This window comes from Heloderma suspectum, chromosome 2 (assembly GCF_057233095.1).
Source record: "Heloderma suspectum isolate Gila_16-S chromosome 2, 16-S_ref, whole genome shotgun sequence".
Lineage (NCBI taxonomy): Eukaryota > Metazoa > Chordata > Lepidosauria > Squamata > Helodermatidae > Heloderma > Heloderma suspectum.
Genome location: NC_139459.1, coordinates 130,040,360 through 130,056,475, shown reverse-complemented (window position 1 = coordinate 130,056,475; position 16,116 = coordinate 130,040,360).

The following is a 16,116-nucleotide window of genomic DNA, read 5'->3' as shown; positions in this document are numbered from 1 at the left end:
ATCACGGCTGACTGCAGGGACGCAAACAGCGGCAGCTACGGCTGCCGCCATTTGCGTCCTGGCAGGAGAAGAGGTTTTGCGGCCGGAGGGACAGGGCACCTCCTCCCCGGCCAAAATTTTGGCGGGGAGGGATGGGGCGCCTCCCCCCCCACCCAGAATTTCAGGGGGAGGGACGGAGCGCCTTCCCCCCACCGCGAAGCAAGCTGCGGGACCAGGTAAGGGACTTTCATCCATCCCTAGATCTAGCAGGGGTGGATTGGCTGGGTGGGTCCAGGGAATGGTAAATGCTTCGCTCTGTCAGGGGGTGGGTCCTGCTGCCTTGAAAGAGGCTGTAGTACTCACTCTCCTGAAGAGGCCCTCCCTGGACCCAGAGGTGTATGACAACTATTGCCCCGTTGCCAATATCCCCTTTTTGGGCAGGGTGCTTGAGCATATGGTAGCTGGGCAGATTCAGATGTTCTTGGAGGAAACTGATGATCTGGACCCATTTCAGTGTGGTGTCAGGCCAGGGTATGGCACTGAAACGGCCTTGGTTGCTCTGACTGATGACCTACTCTGGGTGAAAGTCAGGGGGAGTTCTACCCTGTTGATCTTCCTGGATCTCTCTGCGGCTTTTGGCACCGTTGATCATGGTGTCTTACTGGATCGGTTCTGCAGAATGGGAATTGGGGGCACTGGCTACCGTGGTTCCACTCCTACCTGCAGGGCTGATTCCAGAGAGTGGTATTGGGGGATTCCTGTTTTGCCCCAAGGCTAGTAAGCTGTGGGGTGCCACAGGGTTCTGTTCTATCCCCCATGCTGTTCAACATCTATATGAAGCCGTTGGGAGAGGTCATTAGGAGTTTTGGGGTGGGGTGTCACCAGTACGCTGATGATACTCAGCTCTATTTCTCCTTGTCATTGGACTTGGCTGAGCCGGTAAAGGTGCTGGACGAGTGCCTGGAGACTATAATGGGCTGGATGAGGCTAAATCCTGACAAGATGGAAGCTCTGTGGATTAGTGGGTCCTGAGTCTGGGAATTGCACTCCCCCTGTAGGAGCAGGTGTGTAACTTGGGAGTACTCCTAGATCCATCCCTGTCATCCATCCCCAGGTGGACTCCATGGCCCGGAGTACGTGGGGCCAGCTTCGGCTGATCCGCCACAGGGATAAGCTAGCCACAGTAGTACATGAGCTGGTAACTTCCCGATTACACTACTGTAATTCACTTTACGCAGGGCTGCCCTTGAAGACGACTTGGAAGTTGCAGCTAGTGTAAAATGCAGCAGCTAGACTGCTGACTGGGACATCTTATAAAAATCATATTACACCTGTTTTAAAGGAATTGCACTGGCTGCCAGTACACTTCCAGTTGGAATTCAAGGTTTTGGTGATGACATTTAAAGCCCTAGGCGGCTTGGGACCTTGCTATTTGAGGGAGCGCCTCTCCCTATATATGCCTGCCCAAGAACTGTGATCTCTTGGAGTGGCCCTCCTCTGCATCCCACCAGTATGAGGCATACACTATGGTGGGACATGGGAGAGGGCCTTCTCTGTTGTGGCACCCTGGTTGTGGAATGCCCTTGCCTTGGAGGCTTGATTAGCACAGACATTGGTCTCGTTTTGGCGCCAAGTAAAAACATGGCTTTTTACCAAAGCCTTTGAGGGGTAAATGCATTCCCTAGCACTTTGTATTAGCTGTTTACTGTTTTAAATTTTAACTGGTATTAGCTTGTTGAATCATTTAATATGTTTTTAGGTGTTTAAATTATTTATTATTTTATACTGTTTAAATTGATTTTATCTGTATACCTCCCTGAGATCTTAATGATATAGGGGGGATAGAAATGTTTTAAATAAATAAATAAATAAATCTTGCAAAGAAATGTTACCATTTAAACTGCTAAGGTGAAATACAGTCAGGGCCAGAAATATAGGGGTGTATGAAACCCCGTTTACCTGGCTCCGCCGGGTTCCGTTGGGGGGGAGGTGCTCTGTTCTTCCCCCCAGAATCCTCGCCGGTGGGGGAGGTGCTCCGCGCCTCCCCCTGGAATCCTGGCCAGCCGGCTCCGCTCCGCGGGGATTCCACAGAGCCGCCGGCCGGCTCCGCCAGCAGCCGGACATCCGGCCGCTGGCTAGCAGGGACGCAAATGGCAGCGGCCGTAGTGGCCGCCATTTGCGTCCCTGAATTCAGTCGTGATAGGCTACGTAAAGACTTATGTAGACTATCACGTCTGGGTTAAAAAAAAAAAACGCGTACACAAATGGCGGCGGCTACAGCCGCCGCCATTTGCATTCCTTATTTTTGGCCGTCTTAGTCTATGTAAATATTTACGTAGACTAAGACGAAGACAAGAAAGGGGAACGTAAATAGCGTAGCGGATGCTATTTGCATTCCCCTTTATTTTCGCTGTCTTAATCTACGTAAATATTAAGAAAAACCCAGATGTAAGTCTTTATGTAGCCTATCACGAATGGGGGGAAAAAACAAAAAAACCCAGACTGCAAATGGCGGTGGCGGCGGCAGCCGGTCGGAAGTAATGGGACAAATGGCTGACAAGCAGCTGTATGGCCAGGTGTGGCCTGTCCCCTAGGTACCCCGTGACCAATCAAGCAGATAAAAGGCCTGGAGGTGGTTCTGAGTGTTACATTTGCATTTGGTAACTGTGAGGTGTCCATGCGAGTGAAGGAGACCATCATTAGGCTGAGGAAACAAAATAAACCCATCAGAGAGATAGCAAAAACGGTGGGAGTGGCCAACACGGCAGTTTGGAACATCCTGAAAAAGAAGGAATTAACTGGCAAGCTCAGCAACAGCAAAATGCCTGGAAGACCACAGAAGACAACTAAAGTGGATGACCACAGAATTCTGCTCATGGTGAAGAGAAACCCTTTCACAACATCTATCCAGGTCAAGAACGCTCTTGAGGAGGTAGGCATGTCATTGTCAACATCTACAGTCAAGAGACAGCTTTATGAATGTAAATACAGAGGCTTCATAACAAGGTGCAAACCACTGGTAACGCTCATGAACAGACAGGCCAGATTAGCCTTTGCCAGCAAACACCTAAAAAAGCCTGCCCAGTTCTGGAATAAGATTCTTTGGACTGATGAAACCAAGATTAACTTGTACCAGAATGATGGGAAGAGAAAAGTATGGAGAAGGAAAGGAACAGCTCATGATCCAAAGCATACCACATCATCTGTCAAACATGGTGGAGGCAGTGTTATGGCATGGGCATGTATGGCTGCCAATGGAACCGGGTCACCGGTGTTTATTGATGACCTGACTGCTGATAAAAGCAGCAGGATGAATTCTGAAGTGTATAGGGCTATACTTTCTGCTCAGATTCAGCCGAATGCTGCCAAACTGATAGGGCGCCGCTTCATATTGCAGATGGATAATGACCCAAAACATACAGCAAAAGCTACCCAAGAGTTTCTCAAGGCAAAGAAGTGGGATTTTCTTCAATGGCCAAGTCAGTCACCTGATCTCAACCCAATAGAGCATGCTTTTCACTTACTGAAGACAAGACTGAAGGCAGAAAGACCCACAAACAAGCAGCAGCTGAAGGCAGCTGCACTAAAGGCCTGGCAAAGCAACTCGAGGGAGGAAACTCAGCATTTGGTCATGTCCATGGGTTCCAGACTTCAGGCAGTCATTGACTGCAAAGGATTTTCATCCAGGATTCCAGGTATTAAAGGTGATCCTTAAGTTTGAAATGATGTTGGTTTGTTCCATTACTTATGAGCTACCAACAATGGGTGTGTGTGTATGCCACTGGCTGTCCTTCCTGAATGGTTAGTGCCCCACTTTTGTCACACCCCTTGAATTACAGCTGAAAGTCCTGACTTGGCTCCCATCTGGTATGTTTCCTTTCAACTTCAATGTGGTGGTGTACAGAGGCCAACTGCCAAAACAGTTATCCTTGTTCCAATATTTCTGGCCCTGACTGTAGGAGCTCCATCAAAGGAAAGGAAAGACATATCCTGCCTTTGCTTGTTTATTATCCTCATTCTCTGACTTTTCTGCTATGCTAATCTGTCACAAACAGTATAAAACTTGAAAGCCTTGTTATCACTTCATTCACTTGCCAGAGCAAAGGGAGCTTGTAAATTGCCATGGCACTGTGGCAGATTATGTCATCATTCTTCATCTAAAAAAAGTCCCAGAGCTGTGCTCCCCTGCATTCTCCTCAACTCCCCCCCACCCCACCCCACCCCACCCCACCCCACCCCACCCCACACACTACACCACTAGCTATCATCTGTGTTGTATGATCCTAAGCACACTTACTACACAAATAAGCATCTCTGAGCTCCTTTGGACTTATTTCTGACTAAACATAATCAGTGGTTTTCAGTGTGGATTACTCTAGGTGTTTATAGAATGGCCTTCCTCAGGATGAGGTGTGTTTATTATACTCGTTCCTCCTGAGCTTTAGGTATTTATGAAAGGCCCATCTGTTTTTGAAAGTGAAGGCAGAGGAGAGTCGGCCAGTCACGCTATACCAGTTGAGGGTTTATAGCTTGTGGTGCTGTGATTTGATTTTAGTTTATCTGTAAAATATTGATTTGTGATGTATCATTGTGTTAAAAGTCATGTTGTGGAGTTTCTTGGAAAGACAGGATAGATTTTTTTAAAAAAATAAATACTTAAGTGCTCTGTAGTCGGTTAATCTTGAGTCAACTCTCATGGAGGTTAGGTGACTACTACTCATAACAGCTATACATGGCATCCAGTATCAGTGGTAGTATGCTTCTCAATTGGAGATAGAGGAAGCATTTGTTCAGTCTGAATTGTTATATGAACTTACCCAATTTGAACCCCCAGACCTTTACACTAGGGGTGGGCAACTTTGGAGGGTCCAGGGACCACTTTCAACCCCACCCTCCATGGACTGCACACCTTCTGCCATGCTGCCAAATTTGATGGTGGCAAAAAATCTCTTGCGGTTTGCCGCTGAGGGTCAAAGGGGGCAAATTTAACTTGTTTTCAAGCTAAATTTGCCCCTTTTACGCATCTGTTGTTGTTTCCCACCAAAATTTGGTGGCAATCCACTAGTTTTTTTGCCACTGCAGATTTTGGTGGTGGAGCGCTGGTGGTGCAGGCAGCAGGGGCAGTACTAGAGGAGGGGGCAGCATACGGCTCGTGGCCTGCATGTTGCCCACCCGTGCTGTATGCACACCAAAATGCACTTGTACGTCAAAATCCGCACTTTACAGAATTTTACATGCAGTTCATAGTTCAACAGATATGTACAAAAATGGCTATATTAAGGAAAAGTGCAGAAAAAAATCCATATATTAGGGGGAAATTGCTTGCAAAAAGTACACACACTAGGAAAAGTTTGTACAAAAAAGCATATATTAAGAGAAATACCGCAAACATGTACAAAGGTTTGTGCAGAGGGTGTGTGTTTTTCTTTTTCCTGAATTCACAGACTGATTGGAAACAGGTTGAAACAAACTTACAGCTGGGAAAATGAGAAACTGAACGAAACTGAATTTAGCAGATTTTCAGGTCCCCGCTCTCAATACCAATTGCTGGGGGACACAAATAAGAGGGTGCTGTTGTGCTCATGTCCTGCTTGTGGGCTTCCCACAGACATCTGGTTGGTTGGTATGCAAACAGAATGCTGGACTAAATAGGCCTTTGGTCTGATCCAGTATAGTTCAACTTAACATTCTAACATTATAAGAGTAATCCAGTCCACCAAACCTGTAGGAATGAAACAGAAATGGTGGACAACTTCCTCAATGTGCTGTGGCATTTCCACATCCCTTTCCAAGTAGATGGGCCAAACTGAATATTTGCCTTGAATGTTTCCAGTGGAGGCTGGTGGCTCCAATTTTGGAGGGGCTGTAATCCATTCTGGGTTTCAGTCAGAACCAGCCAGCATCAGCATATTTTGGGGATAGGGATCAGCACTGTGGATAGCTCCTTTAGAATTCTGGCTGTTTCTGACTGAAACCCAGAATGGATTCACAGGCTCACCACAATCAGTGTTATCAGCCTCCACAAAATTGTCCATGGGTTTGTTTGCTTTGAATGGCTTCCCTTGGCCTAGTGTAACAATCCTGTGCAGAGGAAGCAATCTGTAGTGGAGGAGAGACTATTGCAATAAAGTCAGTGTTTGTGTTTTGGGTGGACCAATCACAGTTGACCAGCAAAAGCTAACAAAGTTTGGATTCCTATGTAGCAAACGTGTTGCCTACACCAGTGACTCCTGCACAGTGATGACACTGCTCAATGTGACTTGCTGACATGCTGCAAAGATTCCACCCTCCAATACATCACAAAATCTCCTGGAATGTGTGGTAGCTCTGTAATGAGAACCATCTAAGTGTCCATTTTTTCCCAACAAAATAATGTCTTGCAAAAACCCAAAGATGCTTTAATTGAAAGCAGACCCCAAAATATAAAAAGCACCCCATGCCATATTTCTTATTCAGTGGTGGTGTTGGTGGGAAATTGGAGATTAAGGTTGCAATACTATACATATGCACTTGTCAGACCTATTGAACACAGTGGTGCTTACATCTGAGTAAACATGCATAAGATTGCACTGTAACGGATGCCATTTTATAATCTTTGTAAACTCGAAGCATCGGGAGGGTTTCCAAATGGGACAGCTCCTAGCACTACCAGTCAAAAGGCATTGTGAAGCTATTCCATCTTTCCCTACTTAATGGATTTTTTGTGGGAAGAAAAAAATGGAAGAATCAGTGAGAAAACATGGGAGGGTTACAAGTGGAAGATGACATCATCTGGAAAACCCCCCCCCCCCATATAACATTCTGTGTTTGAGTCAAGGCAACTGCACAATAAAAGCCTGGTCTGAAATCACCCAGAGTCAGAAATATGAGACCGATGACTAGCAGCATTTCTGGAAACTTCTTAAGAGTAGGGATGTACAATAATTTTGTTTTGGCTTGCAAATCATGTCCCATTCTGCAACCACAAATGCAACCAGAGTGCTTTTTTTCGAGAAATGTTGGCAAATTCCAAAATCAATGATCGTGTTAGAAAAATTCAGATTTTTTAAAAATGTGCACTTTGAAATGCACATTTCCCCCCAAATATGCATTTTCATGCTTTAGTCATGGGGGGGGGATGTGTGCAATTTTGAAAATTATGCCCAGAAATGCACACTTTTCTTGTTCAAATGAACCGAAAACCAGATCGAAAATGAAAATGGGAGTGAGCTAAATTGAACTTCAAAGTGAATTTTGGAGAATGTTGTTGAATCAAAAATCCCATCCCTTGCTTAAGAGATCAAGGCTCTTATATTTAAATTTGGGATGATACTAGAATGCATGTGGGGAATCTTAAGTTAGAATGTTCCCTTCACATTAAAAAAAAGCATGTGAAAACTACAAGAGCTCTTCTTCATGATTTGCTGGCTTTCAGTCATGCAGCCCTCCACCTGTATTTTGAAATGGTACAATGTGTTTTTCTGAACATGTCCATCAGCCCCCATAGACTTGTCTTGAAGTATCCCTTGCTGGCCACTGTAGTGGCCAGCAAGAGATGGGTAGTGAGGGAGATGTCCCATTGGTCTGATCCAGTAATATAGTTCTTGGGTGTCAGGAACCACTACATGGGAATGTATGGATATGTGCTCTGTTGCCCCATTTGGTGAGCCACAGGTATTTCTGGAGTAGTAAAGCATTCCTGGGCTTTAGTGTGTTCCCCTGACCTGGAAGAACTATAAAGTCTGGCAGGTCAGGTGGGAACTTTGCCTGGGCAGTAACATTTTCTGCTGCATAGGATGCCTGGCTTCTGACTCCTGGTTCCTAGCTCATTCCTGGGCTCTCATTCTGTGGCTGCAAAAGATCCTGCACTGATACTGTGTGAAGGCCTGCACAATACCGTAACAGCTTGAAATGTGTTTCTTAGTCAGAATTAGTGACAGACAATTGGCTGAAGAAATTTACAGTTACTCAGGCCTGGAAAGCTGTAGGATTACCACCTTCTTTTGAAAATTTGAACTTCTCCCAGATTTATGTCTCAGTCATTTGCTTTCCCCCCCTTGGGCATAAGCTGGAAAATAGCAGGTATTGAACAGGCTAAAATAACTCAAGAGGAATGGCTTATACATTAGCTCCCCAAAAATACTAGCCTGCAAACAGTTTTGCTCACTTGCTTTTTACTCATAAGAAAGGCTGGTGTGGGAGGTGGAGCACTTCGTCCCTCCTTTGCAGACCCCTCTTATGAGTAAAAAGTGGGCTAGTAAAACATTTTGCAGGCTAGAAACGAGCTCTCTTGGCCTTCTTCACTAGCCTGCATGGTTTTTATGATGGACATACAGGAAGAGAGTTCACTTCCTGCGCATCCAGTATAGAAACACAGTGTTGGGATGAAGTGATCTATGCCTCCACTACCAGCACCCTTGATTTCTATGCTGGACATTCAGGAGGTGAAGATCTGTCATGCATATCCAGTAGGGGTGTACGCATCAGCAAAACTTGAGCTTGCCGAAGTTTTCCGAATTCCATCCTGAAACTCGTTCCAATTCAAGTCCATATCAGATTGCGAGCTTTGTTTTGTTTTTTTCCGCATGAAAATCTGTGCATATTCTTGTGCGTATTTTTCCAAATGTACACATCAGTCGAGCACATCTTTGGAATGTATGCATTCTTCTCCCATTGATTCAAATGGGAATCAATCATTGAGAGCCAGTGTGGTGTAGTGGCTAGAGTATTGGACTGGGAGCCAGGAGATCTGGGTTCTAGTCCCCACTTGGCCGTGGAAGCTCACTGGGTGACTTTGGGCCAGTCGCAGACTCTCAGCCCAGCCCAGGGTTGTTGTTGTGAGGCTAAAGTGGAGAGGGGGAGGATTATGTATGCCACCTTGGGTTCCTTAAAGAGGAGTAAAGGTGGGATATAAATGTAATAAATAAATAAATAAATAAATAAGTATTTGTGCACATTTTTCAAAAGTACACATTTTTTCATGCACATTTTTCAAATGTATGCATGGTGTCGAACACATTTTGTTTTTGGTCTGTGAATGACATTGCAAGATTGGAAATATATGGACTTTGACTGCAGATTGGGTCTGAGTCTGTGTTCAGTCCAGATGGTGCAAACCAGGGAAATTCCTGATCAAAAATGAACTGAAACGAATGTCTCATACTTCCCTAGCATCCCGGACAGAAACCAAGTGGGCTGGAGGCAAAAGCACCAATTGCTCCATCCCTCTGCTGCTAGCCAGCTGCATTTCTGTGCTGTACACACAGACCGGGACTTTGCCTCCTGAGTGTCCATAATGGAAATAAATGGGCTGATGGTGAAGGCATGGATTGCTCTGACCCTTTTCCACCATCCCACCATATTTCTGTGTAGGATGCACAGGACGTACATAATCCAGCATACTGACTGGGTGGGGTGGAGACATGGATCACTGTGTCCCTTCTCTGCCAGCCCACTGGGTTTCTGTGCTAGAGACATCGAAGGCTCACCCACTGTGGATCTAGCATACAAATGCAGCAGGCTGGTGACAGAGGCAAGGCTTGCTCCTCCCTCCCCCCATCTCCTCTTGTCAGCTCTGTTGGATGGTTGGGAAGGAGTTTCAGCTCCTGCATGTCCAGCAGGGCCGGTGCCTAGGGTAAGCATGGCTGGGCACCTGCCGAGGGCCCACACCCCAGCAGGGGCCCACTGACAAGAGTTGCCTGGACTTGCTCCTCCTGTTCACCATTGCAATCTGTTTCTTCCCTTGCTTCTTGCTCTGGCCCAGGCCCAGGTAGCAGTGGTGGTGAGGAGGAGGAGCAGGAGATGCCACGGCCTACTTGCTCCCTGGCTCTCTGCCTGTCAAGCAAGCAAGTGGGAGCAATGACGAGAAAGAGGGTGAGGAGCAGCTTGTGACCATGGTGGTGAGAAGGTGGACTCACTGAGGGAGGGGGGCCACTGAGGGTATCTTGCCCAAGGGCCCTGAAAAACGTGGCGTGGGCAGTGATTATCAATATGAAAGCGCAGTGGGCTACCAGAGGAGGGGGAAAGCACTGCATGCTTTCACCGGCAGCCCGCTTCATTTCTGTGCTTGGTGGGGAGGAAGCAAGGTGCCCTGCTTTAAGTCCAGCATAGAAATGCAGCAGGCTGCTGAAGGAGGGGCTGAGCGCTCACTACAGTGCTTACTATGCCACTCTTTTGGCAGCCTGCTCACTCGCCTGGGTGATATTCTGAGTTGCTTATGGCAACGAGGTGAGTGGTTAAAAACAAGGCTGAGCTAGGACACAATGACTCTGTTCATATGTGACGACAACCCGTTGGTTTAAAAACCAATGGGTTGCGCACAAGTAGACATGCTGCATGCTGCACGCCTGCCTCTTCCGATGTACCGCACAACCCACAATTCGCTCCTTCATAGGTTGTGGAGCATGACATGCAAACCCAGACCACTGGGTCCTTTAGGGACTAAAAACCTGGTAGTTAACCTGTGGCTTGTTGTTGGGTTAACCACTGGGATGCTTAGCCCCTAAACAACCCAGCTCTCCAGGTTCATATGTCACACTGCACAATCTATGAAGGAGCCAATCGTGGGTTGTGCGGTAAAGTGGAAGCGCCAGGCGCACTGCAGGTAGTGTGCCCACTTGTGCATGAAAACCCATTGGTTTTTAAACGGATGAGTTGTTGTTACATGCAAATCAGTTCAATACATAATTGTAAATGCATATACTGGAGGTGGAGAGTAGGGAAAAGAAAGACAATTAATATGCATGTAACATTGGTTGAAACCATATAGAGCAAAGTAACTGCTTGCAATGTGAATTAGATCATTTTTTAAAACAGGAATACTTGCTGCATAGAGATAAAAATTATGGAAATCATGTTGCTTTGGGTTGCATGTGTGTGTGTGTGTGTGTGTGTGTGTTTTAAAGATCACATCTGGAAATGTGCCAATCTGTCAGTCACAGCACATTATTTAGAGTATTGATATAAAGCAGACAGATGGAACTGGGTTGGAGACATCATCACTTAGGGCACGATATGTTATTCTGTATTCTGATCAAAGTGGCTTTGCGTTGTTGCTTTTTGTTACTTGATTTGCCCCATGTGTCAGGGGCTTGCACAGATAAAACAGCAACACCACACAAACATACATGCACAAGCCAGAAGTGGATGCTGCTATACATGTGCCAAAAGGGCCAATCCAAAGAGTTCATGTGCACCCAGCTGTGCATCATGTAATGTATTGACTATTGCCTCTGCACAGTGCTGATAAAGGGGCACATTCACATCCTTCTCTTTGAAGAAGATGGGAATATGGGCCCTCATATGCTATCTAGGAAGCCTGCCCTGTTTCCGTTTGACATTACTAGACCCTGCACAGCACTTGTTGCATGTGGCCTTCTCTGGATTGAAGATGATGTATTTTTAAAATATCTTTTTATTTTTAATCCTCACAGCAACTCTACTTAGTTGGATAGGTGGATATTTAATTATTGTCCCAAGGCTCCCAAATGAGTTTCCAGACTGAATGAGACCTTTAACTGGCTTTCCCATGTCCTGGCCATTTTTATTTTTAACAGGAAAAGCTCGTATTTTAAATACTTTCTTAGATGTTTTCATTTCCTGTTACAGGGTCAGATGCAAGATCTGGCAAGTTCTTTGGGCGGGAGGCAAGAGGCTGATGCCATTTGAGCAACAGACAGGTCAAAGACTCATCGTCCAGCAGCCCAAAATACATTCACAGTGGCTTCCTTCTTAGCAGACATTGCCCAGACTGATGGGCAGCAGATTCAGGACTTTTATATTGGACATTGGTACTGGATTGGCCCTCTGGTATCACCTGACTCTTCACTAGAGTATTTGGGCCTATTGGAAACAAGGGTGAAATTAAACATGTGGAACCTTTGGGATTGGAATTCCTGGCATCTTTTAAAATTCGTTTTTACAAAAAGCAGCCACAAGGGTGGGGGGAGGATTTGGACTGAGTCCGTAGCATGCCAGGAGGGGAGTATAATCATTTGTCCCCACATTGATTCCCTGATTCCCTGGCAGTGGTGTAGTAATAAATTTTGAAGTGCAGGTGCTCACCATGAATCTCTCCATAGCCATGCTGCCAAGGAAAGACAGCTGCGTTGAGTCATGTCTGTCTATCATCTCTCTCTCTCTCTCTCTCTCTCTCTCTCTCGTGTGTATATATCCCCAGCCTCAAAGAGCAGCAGTACATAGCATAAGACCCAAAGTCTTAGGATGAGCTCACAGTCATAGTATATTGAGCTGGCAAAGGGAGGTTTAGTGGTTAGCATGTTGAACTTTGGATGGAGAGATGTGAGATTGCATTGATTAAACTGGCCTCTACCAATTAACCTTCTCAAGTCTGAGCTGATTAATCTACCAGTTGCACCAATTAAAGCTTGCAGCCCTATAGTCTAAATGAAGTATGGGTATTTCCATGGGAAGTTTAGAGATAAAGAAAAAATATAGACCCCCAACCAAAATCCAAGTTTAAACACACACACATACACCACAAAACTATCATTCCTTCTCAACAGCAGTTAACAAATTACTCAATTTAGGTTGGGAGGCATTCTTGCCAACTGTTTTCTCTAACAGCACTAGATTTGCAACATGAAACACTGGTGTTAACCAGGGATGTAGCTAGCAATTTGAAATTGGTGTGCTCAGCAGTGGAGCATTTTGTCCCCATACCCATAATCCTCCAAGGTAGATGTGGCATTACACATGCTATGATCACTTACACAGCAGGTGCCATTAGATGCTGATATCGGAGATGCTGAGGGACGGGGGAGAAAAAGCGTGCATCTCATGATAAAATATTGTCATCCTTCAGGAATGTAAAACTCTGTGTGGCATGGCATGCATCATTTCATGTTGGACTAAAAGTCTTCCATTAAAGTTGGGAGCACATATTTCAGCATGAAGTTCCAGTGTCTGCATTATGCTTTTCTGTTATTTCTCATCAAGTATTCAGTGCTCAGTGTATCTGCACCAGCACCTCTAGTTGCATCCCTTTTAATTCCAACCTACAGCATGGGTGCCATATGTGGCAAAGACAGAGAGGGTTTGTGGCCTCCCTGGATTGGTTCAAGAGGACTTGAAGGCCCAGCTGCAGTGCAGAATCAGGCCTGCACTTTCCTGTAGGACATGGTGTTGGACATTGTATAGAAATTGTATCGGATGTATAAGGTGGCACTGTGCATTTCTTTAAAGCAGAGCTAAAACTCCAAATAGTATACCTAACATCCATATTAAAAGACCTAGGCAAATAAAGCTGCCTTTACCTTACATACGTACCCTCCTCCCCAGGGTTTGTAGGTTAATTTTCAGGTCAGTTTTTTTTAAAAAAACAGATATGCTCAAAAGCAGCTATATGTTCTTCTGTGCTGTAGGCCAGAATTGGACAGAAGGTAGATTTCGAGATGCTTCAGACTTCAACTCCCAGCATCCCGGACCACTGGCCATGCTGGCAGAGGCTTGTGGGAGTTGAAGTCCCAAACATCCGGAGAGCTACCTTCTGCCCCTCCCCCCATATGTTAGACTGTGTCTATGTGTGTCAGCGTACAGCTGCTGGAGCTGTGTGCTGCTCTCCCATTTGGTGAACCATAGAGCTGCAGGTGGCAGCTTCTCAGAGGAGAACCTTCAGGACTGACTCCACCCACCCAGGCTGACCATTGAATCATCCTGAGCAAGAAGGAGTATAAAGGTCTTCCTGTTCCAGTCGAGCCTTGCTTGAGCAACAAGGGCATCTAGAGGTCTGGTGTGTTCCTGTATCTCTGGCAATTGTTTGGTCTTGACTACTGACTGGTCCCATAGCTCATGGTTCAGTCTACTGCCCAGAACCCAGCCCCAACAGGGTGGTGGAGGCGGCGGTGGAGGCAGCAGATGTAATAAAATCAATCAATCAAAGGGAGAGGACAAAGGAAGAGATAAGGATTAAACAAACAGCAAAGAAAGGGGAGGAATGGGAGAGGCAAGATAAATGGAGTAAATCTGAGCAAATACAATTGCATGTACCTTTTTAGGATTGCACTGAGGTCTGGTTGTTTGAAGTAAAATGTACACGCACTCTCTCTGCATCCAGGAAGGGGGTCAAGACACCCCCTTTTAAACTTGTTTTTTTTTATCTTTGTTATGTTTTTTTTTTAAATAATGTTTTTAATGTTTTACTATGGTTTTATCTGACTATGGTTTTTATGTTCTGAACTCTTTGTAAACTGCCTTAGTTGGTCCCAGAAAGGTGGTATGGAAATACAGTCAATCAATCAATCAATCAATCACTAACACACATGCCAGCCCCTCTCCAAGAAAGAAATTACAATTTTTGCATGGATCAATATGTGCAAAACTGGGCTTTTAAAAAGTGGGGAGGCGATGAAATTCTTCCTGGACTTGTTTAGGATGATCAGAACTGAGGCTACAACTCTCCCTCCGCCAGGTGATAGGTGTAATCAAGATGTTGAGGAGTGACTCCACAGGGGATGGAAGAGAAGGATTTGATTTCCTTCTCAAATAAGCATAGTAAGAGGAAGTCTAATTTGCTTGCACCTCTTTTTCTCCTGTTTCTTTAAAAAATCCAAAGTCATGCTAAGAACAAGGTTATTGGGCAAAACCCAGCCCCCTGGTGCATGCTACCTGTCCTGCCCCATCAACCAATCCAGAGTTGAAAAACACTTTCAGGAGTATTGAATGTCCAATGGCTGGCTTTTGCTCTTCCTTCTGTTTATGCTCTGTTTGAGGTTCTGGTGCTAATTTGGGGGGGGGGGTTGTTTATTGTTTATTATTTTATGATTTAATTGGAAATAGATGTTTGACACTGAAAACTGCTCTATGGGTGAGAATATTCAAATAACGTTATGTAAATTATTTTTAGCAAATACACGTAAAGTAGGTATAGAGAGGACATCGGCTACCGTAATAGGTCTGGCATTGGCTATCGTAATGGGACTGAGAAATTCACTTTGGGTTGGACCCTTGGTAGGGTTGCCAGATTGCAACCTGGGGATTCTTTCTTTACATTTACATTTACACTTATATTTACTGCTGAAGTAGTCGCTGATAGCAGTTGCAGCTTCTCCTAATCATTTTCCTCCATCCTGGAAGTCCTGCTTGGAGGGAAGTGGACAAAAGGATTAAGGAAGTATGTGGAAATAGGAGATGTGTCTGCTACATCTGCAGCTTTGGTAGCAAGGTAAAGACAAAGATAGAATATTTAGGTTGAAAATAGACAACCACAGACCTTGGCTTGCCAGCCCCTCACCCTCCCACCCCTATGCACCTTCCTTCATAAAGTTGCTCTCTGACAGAAGGAGTTGCTGTCCAGGTCCCTAAGAATTACTGTGATGCAAATAGTCATTTTATGCCCATTTTTCTCAAATGTGTCTTACTTGCGAGGCAGAAAAGCGAATACCACAGTGTGTGGCCTTTCCCCAACATTGACAGTTAGCTGAGCTATTCATTTGGAAGCTCATTGTAAGAGGAACAATAGAGCCATGCACTACTACTGCCAATTGAGCCCTGAAAGACACATAAAGTTTTGTTAAAAAGAAATGGGGTGGGGGAGCGAAGGAATAGTTTCAGATGCAAAATACAACTGTTATATATAGCTAGTTTCTTAGCTAGGATATGCTATATCAGGAACTAATTGGCTATTGAAATTGTGTGAAGGAAGATGGCAGGTGACAAGAGAACTAGAACAAAAAGAGTTACAGCATCCTAGAGTAAGAACTGGATAGAAGGTTGGTCAGAATCCAGGAGATTAAGGCTATGGACAGACAATAGTTAAATGTGCTGTGGTAGAGGCCTGGTTGCCCATGTTGTGCCTGCAAAATCTGTCCCATCTGCAGGCCCAAAGGAACAAGTGCATGGATGGCATGATGCCTCTGTGATACCACCTCAGCGCCATCAAAACTAGAGATGGACGAATCTGTCAATTTTGGTTTCTCTCAATTTCTCATTTTTCCAATCTTAAGTTCATTTGTCTTGAACTTTGGGTTGTTGTTTTTTTAAATTTGCATTTTCTATGCAATTCTGTCCAATACACATATTTTGTGCAAGCAGCTTTCCTAATATAATGCATTTGTAAATGTGATTCTCGCTAATATATGGATTTTTGTGTGCATATTTCCCTAATGTATACATTTTTGATTGGAGAACTCCATTGCCAAA